General features: G+C 41.0%; 2 protein-coding genes across 4 annotated transcripts in view; one reads left to right on the forward strand and one right to left on the reverse strand.

Annotated features, from left to right (window-relative positions):
- Nucleotides 1–9,854, reverse strand: part of nacc1b (nucleus accumbens associated 1, BEN and BTB (POZ) domain containing b) — a 38,122-nt gene extending 28,268 nt beyond the window's left edge. For 2 of the 3 annotated variants that reach the window (XM_034130047.1, XM_034130045.1), the window contains exon 1: nucleotides 8,565–9,156. The gene's annotated coding sequence lies outside the window, so the exon portion shown is untranslated. Of the gene's footprint in view, nucleotides 1–8,564; nucleotides 9,157–9,684 lie in introns of those variants that run through there. The other variant, XM_034130046.1, reaches the window with a different exon arrangement.
- Nucleotides 1–12,533, forward strand: part of LOC117482071 (B-cell receptor CD22-like) — a 1,109,798-nt gene that overhangs the window by 379,161 nt on the left and 718,104 nt on the right. The gene's annotated exons all lie outside the window — the stretch shown is intronic.

Raw genomic sequence — 12,533 nt, forward strand, 5'->3', positions numbered from 1 at the left:
GATTTAACAGTGAATCAATCAAATCAAATATAATTAGGTAGAGCACAGAGAACCGGATAGAAATTGTTCAGCAAGTAGATTTTCAATGATACGATGATTGGTTATCATACTAGGTGGTTGTCACGGTACTTTTAGGGGAAAAAATTGCAGAAATTGTGTTTTTTCTGCATTATAATTGTATAAAGTTAATATATTTAGGTTTTCACTGACAAATCAACAACTTTAAAGACATCACCTTGGGCTTTTAGAAACTGGGATGGACGTTTTTCACTATTTTCCGACATTTTATGGAACAAACATACCAATGAATCCATACATTCAGGAAAAAGCACTGAAGAAAAACAACATTTTTCAATATGTTTTGCCTGATGCCTTCATTATTTTGCGATACAACCAGTGGCGTTTTCTCCTGGAGGCCAAGGGAAGATTTTAATAAATAAATAAAAACCCTTCGTTTAGTTTCGGTCATTCTTCTTTGCTGTGTGTTGCTGCCGGCCCGTATCTCCCCCATTCTCATTGAGTATTTTACAAAGAGTGAAACAGCGCCCCTCTAGAAGTTATGGTAAAACAGTAGATTGCACTCTGTTGCGAGAGGAGGCCAGCCGAAATTGGCTTCCCTTGGTGAAAAAAATGGAGGGATTGACCAATCAGACGAGGCTCACGTCATGCCCTTGCCAACCTGTGATTGGTCAGAGCCATGCCAAGGGAAGACAGAGGCGGCTGGCTTCCCTTGCCTCACAATCCAATCAAATCGCATCAACTTGGTGGTGCAGTGATGCGTCCTAAAACCCGGAAGTAAGCTGCGCTCGCGTTCCCTCGACAAAAAAGCAATGGGATTTCTCTCCATAGGATTTTGGAAAATAGCTCTAAATAAGGTCTGTGGAAAACGAACCTGTTAGATAAATGCACGTTTTGTTCAGCCGGATAATATCCACATGTCTACCCTACTTTTATCATTTTCGAATCATAAATCTAATCGATAGATAGATAGCGTCACTGCACCACTCTCACCGCCGTTAGAAAGTAGCAAGCAACTGAAGCAAGTCCAATTACTGTATGGAGGGTGGAGATTTAATCAAAAATAAATTGTACTAAACTTCCGCTACAGCAGCAACTAAAAATAAATCTGATGTCAGGCCGATGCCCAAACTGGAGCTGCGTACAGCGAGGAAAAAAGGAGCGAATCGGACGTAAAACGTTAAAGGTCTCCTGATTTAGTTTGTGAATGAATGTAGAGTTTCGGCTGGAGAGTGCGTGCGGACCTGTCGGTTAGAAAGCAGGCGTGTGTAAGTCCTGCATCTGTTTGATACAAATGTGTTTAAAATGATACCGGGCGCTGTAATCACTCATCTGGTTACAGCGTTACATTAGAATTGGCTGTTTAATCAATAATGTAAATGATTGTGAGTGGCAGCCCTAATTAGATAGTAATGAAAAGAGAAGATGTGGCAGGGACGTATCAGGGAAGGTGATAAGGAGCATGAGGAAGGGGTACATGGAGAGGTATCAGAAAAGTGAGGACAGGAGAAGAGGGAAATAGTGAATCATAAAAAGTTATGAGACAAAAATAAAGTTGGAAGAGAAGAACGAGAAGATGTGCAAACAGAGAGAACTGGGAAAGAGGAGAGAGACTTGAAATAAAGAGAAGTTTGATGATGATTAATAAATTAAGTATTTGGTAAACAACTTCCAAATGAAAGAGAATTCTGGGCCACCAGCGACTGTTATATAAGCAACGCCTTTTTAACCTTGTTTCATTACATCTAATTCACAGCTAATGAACTGTTCGCTGGTTCGTGGCCTACTTTGTTATTTTCTCGTTGCGCTCGCAGTCAAAACACCGTCTCTTACATAACTCGTCTTCTTCTTCGGCACCAACAAAGAAGAAGCCTGTGATCAGACGTGGAGGAACTGTCTAAGTTGTGACGGGAAAACAAACAAGGAGTCTGTCTCTGAAAGACTGGAGGCATCACTTTCCAACGGACCCTTTATTTATGTCCATTAATGCACCTTATATACATAGAAGCAGAGAGGGCAAGAGTACACACGTCCTTTACTCAAGTAGAAGTACAGATACTCGTGTTTAAAAATACTCTGGTGAAAGTAGAAGTACTGACTAAACTTCTTTACTCAAGTGAAAGTAAAGAGGGCTTTGAAATGTACTTCAGTAAAAAGTACCCATAACTAGCAGCTGTTTTAAAGAGTACCTGACCTCCCTTTATATTAATAGAACAATAATGTCATTGTTAGCTAATGAATGTTTCCATGCTGAACAACGGCAACATGACAACGTTTTCATTGGTCCCTCTTCTTTAGAGAAGACCAGGAAATGATGGATACACGGATCGTGTTCAAATCAATAGGCACGCAATGACTCTAAATAATAATGATCACGCCACCAAACACACATTCAAACTAAAGGAACCAGCCTGTTTGGGAAATGTGAGAAGTAGAAAGTACAGGTATTTGGGTTCAACATGTAAGAAGTAGAAAGTACAGGTATTTGTGTTCAACATGTAAGAAGTAGAAAGTACAGGTATTTGTGTTCAAAATGTAAGAAGTAGAAAGTACAGGTATTTGTGTTCAACATGTAAGAAGTAGAAAGTACAGGTATTTGTGTTCAAAATGTAAGAAGTAGAAAGTACAGGTATTTGGGTTCAACATGTAAGAAGTAGAAAGTACAGGTATTTGGGTTCAACATGTAAGAAGTAGAAAGTACAGGTATTTGGGTTCAACATGTAAGAAGTAGAAAGTACAGGTATTTGTGTTCAAAATGTAAGAAGTAGAAAGTACAGGTATTTGTGTTCAACATGTAAGAAGTAGAAAGTACAGGTATTTGTGTTCAACATGTAAGAAGTAGAAAGTACAGGTATTTGGGTTCAACATGTAAGAAGTAGAAAGTACAGGTATTTGGGTTCAACATGTAAGAAGTAGAAAGTACAGGTATTTGTGTTCAAAATGTAAGAAGTAGAAAGTACAGGTATTTGTGTTCAACATGTAAGAAGTAGAAAGTACAGGTATTTGTGTTCAACATGTAAGAAGTAGAAAGTACAGGTATTTGGGTTCAACATGTAAGAAGTAGAAAGTACAGGTATTTGGGTTCAACATGTAAGAAGTAGAAAGTACAGGTATTTGGGTTCAACATGTGAGAAGTAGAAAGTACAGGTGTTTGTGTTCAAAATGTAAGAAAAGTAAAAAGTAGTCAGAAAAATAAGTAGTGGAGTAAAGTACTGATACCAGAACAAATGTACTTAAGTACAGTAACAAAATATTTGTACTGCACCACTTCCCACCTCTGCTGATCTGCTTTAATGCTACGTTTGATTGAGTAAACCAACCCAAAATCAAACCACTGATAATAGGAAACTACATGATGGTGATTAGGTTTGTTCGTCCATTGGGAGAAAGACTAGTAAAAGGTCACAGAGAGGTCAGGTCAGTAGAAATAATATTCTTATTTATAACTTTGATCCAACGCTCATTCAAGTACTATCTGAAGTGAAGCATCAGACTAACTTCTTGTCTCTTTTTGTGCAGCGACATCAGGAAACAAACAAAAGCGGCTGATGTCCGGCCCGGTTGCAATCGTCAAAAACAAATGGTATCATCACAGCTATCAAAAATTAACAAATACCAAAATATAAACCGTATTAAGTAGGGATGCCAGAAACTGACCATGATCAAATTCGAAAATCGGACAGCCCTGGCGAATATTAATCGATTATTCGCCCCCCCCCCCCCCCCCCCCCCCACGCGGGAGAGAAAAAAAGTATTTTCGCAGAGCTTGCATTTTACTTCATTTGCACTTGTCAGTTCGAAGTAGTTCCACGAGGAACTCTTCTTTGTTCATCTTTAGTTGTGTTGTTCTCACTGTTCTGTATATCGCCAATAAATCAATCGCACGTGTGACGGAGAAGGGGGGGGGGGGGGGGGGGTCGGTGTGTAGCAGGCTGCGCAGGCTGCAGCAGCAGTCTGCACTCTGCGCAGCCTGCGCTGCTGGCTTCCTCCAAGTTTACAGTAAAACAAACTGGTGGTGTGACCAATGGCCATTTACAATTATTAATACTATTACTATTATTAGCATTAGTCTATATTTTGGTTGAAACTAAGCCAGGAAAAAAAAGAAAAACATGAATAATAATAAAAAAATATATAAATAAAATCGAATCGAACCTTCATGCCGATCTAGATCCCTCCGCTTCGCGTCGGGCTCCTGATCAGCCTGTCGGTGTTCTTTTCCCCATAATGACCCCGTCGCTGCACATTATTCCTTACATAGACCATATCATTTCAACTCTATGCACCACAATGTTACTGATCCGGCCACAACAAGAACACTTTGCTAAACCATGTCACAATAACACGAAATGTGTGTTAAACAGCTGAAATCACTCCCTTCAATGCAAAGGCTTAAACACTTTAGTTTGCACTTGAATACCCCAAGTGATGATGAAAAACTGTGTGAGAAACCATGTATCCATCACACTGATCTGCATGAAAACAGCAAGTCAGAAACAACTGGAACTTTAAGAGATCCATCCTCAAGTATTTCACGACTCATTGTGGTAGAAATCCGATTTAGTAATTGATAGGTAGCGTCAACAAAATTGTGAATTACGAGTCAGACAAAAAAGTGCAATGACTAATGCTGAGTAAAATATATTTCTGTGTTGGCCGGCACTTTTTTTGGCTGTTCAGCAAAGTAACAGAGACCCACTGATCCCTGATCCGGCTTACGGCCGTGAACTGCTTCCCCTCGGAGGAAATATAACACCAATTCATCCCAAAGTGTAACGAAAACAGTTGAGACTCTTGTTGACAAGCTGTGCATATCGCAGGGTTAACTTTGTTAGAGCTCACTGATCGGCTGACTGTCAAACTGTCTTCAGCCTTCCTTTGAAATAGGAAGTAATTAGAACAGTCTGCACTAAACCTAAAATACATTTAATTTAAACTGACTACTACAAATCACCTTTACACCGTTGGCCATGCCTATAGGAGCAATATGGGGTTCAGCATCTTGCACAAAAACACTTCCACATGTTGGCTGCATTGACTAAGCGTCCAAACATCAAACGTCAAACTGGTAGACGACCATTTACCCCCACCATTTATGACCATTTGGTAGAAGTAGATCCCCAAAAAACGTCCAGGTTCAACTTGGATGTTTGTTAGAATTGGACAGGGTAGACCTCACTGATTGGCTGACTGTCGAACTGTCTTCAGTCTGCACCAAACCTAAAATACATTTAATTTGGGCTGGCTCCGGCCTATATAGCTGAACTCCTCCAGCGCTACACCCCAGCCAGAGCTTTAAGGTCTGCTGACCAGCTGTTGCTGGTAGTGCCCAAGACCAGGCTCAAAACCCGAGGGCACCGAGCCTTCGCAGCAGCTGGCCCTAGGCTCTGGAACACTCTGCCCCTCCATGTGAGGTCGGCCCAGACCCTAGGGGTTTTTAAATCCACTCTTAAGACACACTTCTTCTCCCTGGCCTTTTAGTCAGAGCGGAGCACGACTCCTGACTTTAACCCTGTGTTTTTTTTTTTTAAATATCTGTTGTAATTTATTGTCTTTTATTGTGATTATAGAAATGTGTTTTTATGTGATTGTAGTTATTACATGTACAGAACTTTGGCCCGACCAAAAATCGCTTTTAAATGTGCTTTATAAATAAACCTTGATTTGATTTGATTTAATTTAAAGTGACTATTACAAATCCCCTTTCAACCGTTGGCCATGCCTATAGGAGCAATATGGGGTTCAATATCTTGCACAAGAACACTTCAAGATGTTGACTGCATTGACTAAGGATCCAACCAACAAATGTCCAATTGGTAGACGACCATTTACCCCTTAATTGGTAGAAGTAGACCCCCAAAAAACTATTTGAGGTTTTTTTTTCGTTTTTTTGGGTGGCCTAATGGATAGTGAGGTGGGCTGATGATCGGAAGGTTGCAAGTTCAAATCCCGCCTGGAACACCACCACTAGTGTGCCCTTGAGTAAGGCACTTAGCCCTCAGTTACTCCAGGGAGAATGTCCCTGTAATTGGTCATTGTAAGTCGCTTTGGAATAAGGCGTCTGCTAAATGCCTACATTGTAAATTATATTGTTGGGAGAATAAACCCCACAGATCCTCAACTCCGGTATGTCTCACTCATTAACAACGCAGCACAGAGCAACAAGAACGTTGTCTAAAGTAGCCATGAACTTGCATGTATTTTATTATTTGAGGGGGGGTGGATGCGTGGGCCACCCGAATAGGTTAAGGGGCCTTTGGCTTTTCTTGCCGGGGGGGGGGTGCGGTGCGGTGCGGTGCCCCCACAATTAGAATCAAATGATGTGGGAAACACTGCCCCTATTCTCATTTAATTTAAAAATATATAGTTTTTTTGTATTAAAACCAAATCTGTAGAATATGGTTTGTAAAAGTGGGGCAACTCTGCAGCACCACAACATGAAAATGGTATGTGCACACACACACTGCACTTTGCATTAACCGAATGCTAAACTGCTATATTGCTAACTCCTAGAACTATTATATTGCGATTTAGATAACATTTAATTAAAGTTCCAGCCCTAATCTGTAGTTAGATTTTTCGTTTAAATTCAAACTCCTGTATTTGACCAACAATAAAAACATAGTGGTTGTACTGGGAATCTTCCAGGTGTGAATATAAGAGAGCAAACCTTCCCTAGTTGACGATAAATACAGATTTAAAAAAAAGTGCAACGCCTACATAAGGGCAGCGCTGAGAATAAAAGAGTCATCAACATTTCATCATAATTAATTGTTGCGTTTATAGCATCTCGTTAATTTTGATAGATATCTGCATAGTTAGTAGGGCAGTGGGTTATAAGGGAGAGTAAGTCATGAGTATTTAAAGTCCTAAAGCTAAACATTAATTAAAACATTTTTTTTGAATATACACAATTCTGGATGAGCTTCACAATGAAGGCTAAAATCTTTGGTTATCAGAACATTTGGGTGTTTTTCAGTTGAAATATGATAAATATTCTAATATTATTATTATAAGTACTAATTCTGTAAACTGTATTCACAATATTATCATGCTTAATGAATTGGGCAGCCAATTTCTGGACTGAAAAACAATTAGGATTGCTTATTGGACTGGAATCACTTTGGACAATTTGATCTGAATAACATTGGCTTTTTCTCAAAACACAATTAGCGGCCGAGTGTATAAATCAGTTTTTTTTTTTTACTACTTATTTTGTTGAAATCAATGATGTTTGGACATAAACTTCCTCGCCACTGTGTCGATGTAAAGAAATCCATATATACTGTATATATTACATTAACGTAATTAATGTTCAGCTAAAGTGGCTCTGAATGCTATTTCTTTGGAACATATCCAGAATGTGTTATTAACATTACTCCAACTTCAATCAGTATATCATTATCATAATGGTCAGGTGGATTTTTGTCTTATTAAAACAGGTTGCCGTACTTAAGACTGATAATAAAGCAGCAGTAATAAGATTCATAGCTGCAGGATTTGACCTCTGCACTGGCTAGGAAACTAAGGTACTAAAAAATGCATGATTAAGACTCTCTGCTCCCTTAAATCTGGCCTCAAGCGAGCATTTAAACACACAACATGTCCCAGTGGAGCTTCTCAGCGCCCAATCACAGATGCCTGTGGTTTTTTCCAGGTGTAAAATATGTGCAATCATATGAATAATAAGCAGGCAATTGCTAGGACAAAGCATGCATGTGAAATACATCTTCCCACAATACATCTTCCCACAATAAGCAAAATTCAAAAAGCAGCAGCACTGGTGATGACGTGTTGAGTTGCTCAGGGGTATTTTTGTAGCTTTACCCTTTCCTTTTCACCCGGGAGAAAGGCCGGCCTGATCTGATGTCAACACACTGGAGATGTCAACCAAGGACATCCTACCAGCCACCTTTCCCTCATTACAGGTCAGCGAGGTCACAACAGCTTCCAGGAAACATAAAGGGGAGTTTATTCACACCACTTGACCCTTGCCCCCCAGTCCCCATGTGCCCCATTAAACACTCTCCCCTAAATCTGTCTGTGTGTGTGTGCTGTCTGCGACCTTAGAAGTTCAAATCCAGTGCCATAAACACTTTACTTCATGCAGACTAACTCCATTGCTCCAGCTAACAGCCATTTACAATAACTCAATCAATGCAGTCTGCTTTGCTGGCATACAATCAATAACAACTACTTGAATCCTCAAACATGTGATATCAACATCAATCACAACCTCAGTTTCCTGGTTTCGGGAGGTTAAAGGTGGCCTGTTAGCAAGTAGCAAGCTAAAGCTAAGGCTAACACTGGCATGAGTTGATACACTTATGTATATTTAATCCACAAAAACGCCGTTAAATAAAGTTTTACACATGCCAGCCTTAAGTGAACTCTCCCTTTAAGACATTTAAGGCTGAATATGATATTTGCCGACACATGCATGCACCCAAAAGTGGCTACATCGTAGCCTCCCATGAGCTCGACTACAGCTACAAACTTGCAGAATAATTATTTATCCACATTAATTATACATTAATTAATCTCACATGAAAAGACTAGAGATGTCTCGCCGGTAGTCGCCTCGGGAAAAGAGGGAAAGAGCAGCGGGGAAAGAGGGCGGTCACAGCGGGCAGACAGTGCTCGGTGCCCCGCCGTGCCAGCCTCGATGCCCGGTAGGATTTGGGAGTCCCGGGCCGGTGAGGGAGGGAGGGAAGGAGGGGGGCGGCGGAAAAGGGACAACAAGAAACCTCTTTCTGGCGTGCCAACCCCGTAGTCAACTCCTCTTAAAACACGCACATCGTCCGAGTTACCAGGGTCACCAAAATAGACGTGGGGATAAAATATGTAGCGCCTCTTTCCGCGATGTGGTGTCCGTTTTTAGACCGAGTTCCCTTCCTCCTGCTCCGGACGAATGGCAGCCACCGAGTCGGGACACGCGTTGTGGGTTCCCCCCTCTCTCCAAAATGTCGCTTATGCAAATAAATTATTAATTCAATCTCCAAATAATGGGATTTTAGGGGAGCCACTTGAACATTTACGCGTGGTATTTATTTAGTTTTCCAGTGGGGTCTACAGCGGAGGGACAGCGATACTGTACTCCATCTTTAGCCGACATCAACAGGTCATCCCGGGACACAAATGCGCTGCAACTGTGGGCGAGACGGACGGATGGATCCGGCATGGCGAGAGGGGAGAGGAGGGGGAAAGGGAAGGAAAGTAAAGGGGGCTGGCTATAACAAATCTTAACCCGTGTAACGACAAGACACTGGAGGAGATGCACATTTAGCATGGAAACCTGCACCCACGTCCCCAAAAAATCCTAAGTTTTTTCCTTTTTAAAGAAAGTTCAGGAATGCAGGAGACACTTACCGAGGGGAAAAAGGAGGGGGACAGCCCCCGGGGACAAATGAGTGAAGTCGGTGAAGTGGTTAAAGTTTGTCCTCATGAGCCCATCCCCCATAGCACACAACTTTACCACCCCATCCTCTTAAAAAAAAACAATAAAATAACAATGGCTTCAACACACCATGCACTGCAGGGAAACACACCACCCCTCTATCCAAAATCACCCAGCCGAATTTAAGATGCATGCACGGGGCTCGGATAAACTGAGCGACCCATCTCACCAGAACATTTGTCCTCGGTGACCCGCCGTGCTCAACTCACCCTCGGCTGTATTCCGGCTGGAGAGTGATTCAATGGAGGGCAGAATAATACCAAATAAGCGGTGTAGTGTGTCCCTCCGCTCCGCTACAGGCAGCCGTTCATTGTGACTGTAAAGCTCTGAACCAGCAGCCGGAGGAGCATGCACGCAATTCATGCACACACACTCACACACATGCAGGCGAGAAGGAGAGCGCAGAGCCATCGAGGAGGTGGAGGGGGGGACGCATAGGATTTGGATTTTTTTTTGTTAACTCTCCCAGGGGATGCAGACTGATCGCAGAGAAACCGATTGGCTAGACAGACAGGTAGACAGACAGGTGGAGGGGGGGGGGACCCTGCACTGTCTCATGACTTCTGCCAGTGCTGCAACCTACACCCTACACCTTACTGTGATCTGTCACTGATAGTGTGTTGATTGAGAGGTGAACTGGACTGCTTCCAATCAAATGGGATAATCAGAAATGGACATTTTTCCATACAAATACCAACTATAGTGAACAATGCCAATTAGTAGCATGGCTAAAGGGAAATATGCTGCTTTCTTTAGCACAGAAACTTGGTGGTATAAAGAAGATTTCTTTTTCAGAGAAAGTTAACTTTTGTGCACGTGGGAATATTGTTTTTGTCCAGTCATAACAAAGGTGACGAAACTGAAATCAATGATTTTTTTTTTCGATTTTTTTTTTTGGTTTGGCTATACCTTTTTATTTTCCTATTTTATTTATTTTGAAACCATTCCATACTTGGGTCTAAAAAAAATGGTATGGTATTTATTTATAATTGAATTATAACTATGAGCCAAATGTATATATTTAGTTTCATTTTGAATCTATTCTAAAAGCAGCCTGCAATTATTTAATTAGATTTTTTATTAAATTGTATTTTATGAATATATATTACATTTTTTTTTTTTAAACATTTGAGGCTGGCAATCATATTTTATTTTATTATATTATATTTTATATACATTTTTTTAAATGAGTATGTATTCATTTATTTCGACTCCATCCTTTAACAGTCTCACAATCACATCCTTGTCTATATCTAATGTTACACGTAATGCAATCAATGTAATCAGATGACATTAGAGACAGGATCTGATTACACAGCCCCTCTGCAGGTAGACAGGCAGCGTCCCCAGCCGACCCTTCTGTCTGAGCCCCACCCACCATGATCCACCCCTCATCCACCCCCTCTACCCTCTCCACTCACCGGGGCTGTCCTCTCCCTTCGGGCGGCGGAACACAACCGTCTCCCTCCTGACTGACGGATCAAATCCCGTCCGATTTACGGTGTGTTTTCTCGGCTAGACTCCGGGCAGGTGAGCCCTTCCTCCTCCGGGGCCTGGAGGCGCTGCTCAGTGAATACTAAGCGGGATGAGACTGCATCAGACTCGGCTCTCACTGCTCGGCTCTCAGTCTCTCCCTCCCTGTCATGCCAAATGCTATTAACTCTATAATTCTCCTGTGTCAGATGTATAGCTGCACGCTCTCTGGGCATTCATTGTCACAGCGCCCCCATCCAGATGTTCAGCATTTACCAGAGAGAGAGAGAGAGAGAGAGAGAGAGAGAGGCATTGTGTTTCTATTAAATAACACAGCAGTTAACATTTACACCATATTCTAGTGTTGTTATTTTGATACGTTATGATGCTGTGGGACGAATACATGTATTTGTGAGGCACTGGAAGAAGATTTCAAGTGATACAAATGTAACATCAGTCAGGATTGTATGCATACAAAGGGTCACATGTCCCCCAACATTCACACCACCAACCTCCAATCATGTTTAGGTTACTGTTCATATTCGTTAACATTTAAGTTGAAATGCAGTTACATGAGTACTCGTACAGTTCAGAACAGTACAGAGGAGCACATTGTGTTTCTCCCACTGTCATGAATGTGCTGTTTTATGGGGAAATGGAAACTATTAAACAACACAGCGTGGGTGATGACGGTGAATGTGAAATACTTGGATGTATATTGCTTTTCAGTGTAGGATCATGCATATTTATTTGAGAGGCAGTGGAAGAACATAAAGCACTACTATTTTTTAGAGATCAGGAGTCCTACGATCTCCACACCACAACCCTTACATACTTTTTTTGCAATCACATTTGACTTCTTTCTGTAAATATTCAATTATTCCCGGACATGCAGTCGAAATGTGGCAGAAATACAATTCTGAAGTGTCTGTTTTATGATTATTTTGCTGTCATAATCTACATGTAACCACACTTAGGGACGAGTTTATAAACCGATGAGCTCTAATTGTAGTTAGTTCTCAATGTTAATTGGAAGTGGACTACGATAAGCGTAGTTTTTATAAGCAAAATGATAAATGAATACCAAAAGTAGTACTTATTATGCAGGTTAAAGATTGGCTGTTGATGTAAATGTATTGGTATTTATTGTCAGCATCATTTTAATGTAGCAGATCAAACATCAGAAATCAATTTATTGTCACAGCGCCCCCTCCAGATGTTTAGTCTGAATACAGAACATTGTGTTTCTCCCACTGTCATGCATGTGCTGTTTTATGGGGAAATGGAAACTGTTAAATAACACAGCGTGGGTGATGGTGACAGTGAATGTGAGATACTTGGATGCATATTGCTTTTCAGCGTAGGCTAGATCATGCATTTATGCATTTTCAAGACAGAGAAGAAGTATTCTGATGCATACAACCTTAATATCAGCCAGGATTTTATACACAGAGATTGCAAGTCCCACTAATATCCGCACCTCAACTCTCTTTTCAATCATTGTTTTTTTAAACAAATATTTTAGGTGAATATTCTGAAAAATACTGTTTTAGGCATGCACCTCAAGGGGGCCTTACTGTGTCTC

The sequence above is a fragment of the Trematomus bernacchii genome, unplaced genomic scaffold (assembly GCF_902827165.1).
Source record: "Trematomus bernacchii unplaced genomic scaffold, fTreBer1.1, whole genome shotgun sequence".
Taxonomy (NCBI): Eukaryota; Metazoa; Chordata; class Actinopteri; order Perciformes; family Nototheniidae; genus Trematomus; species Trematomus bernacchii.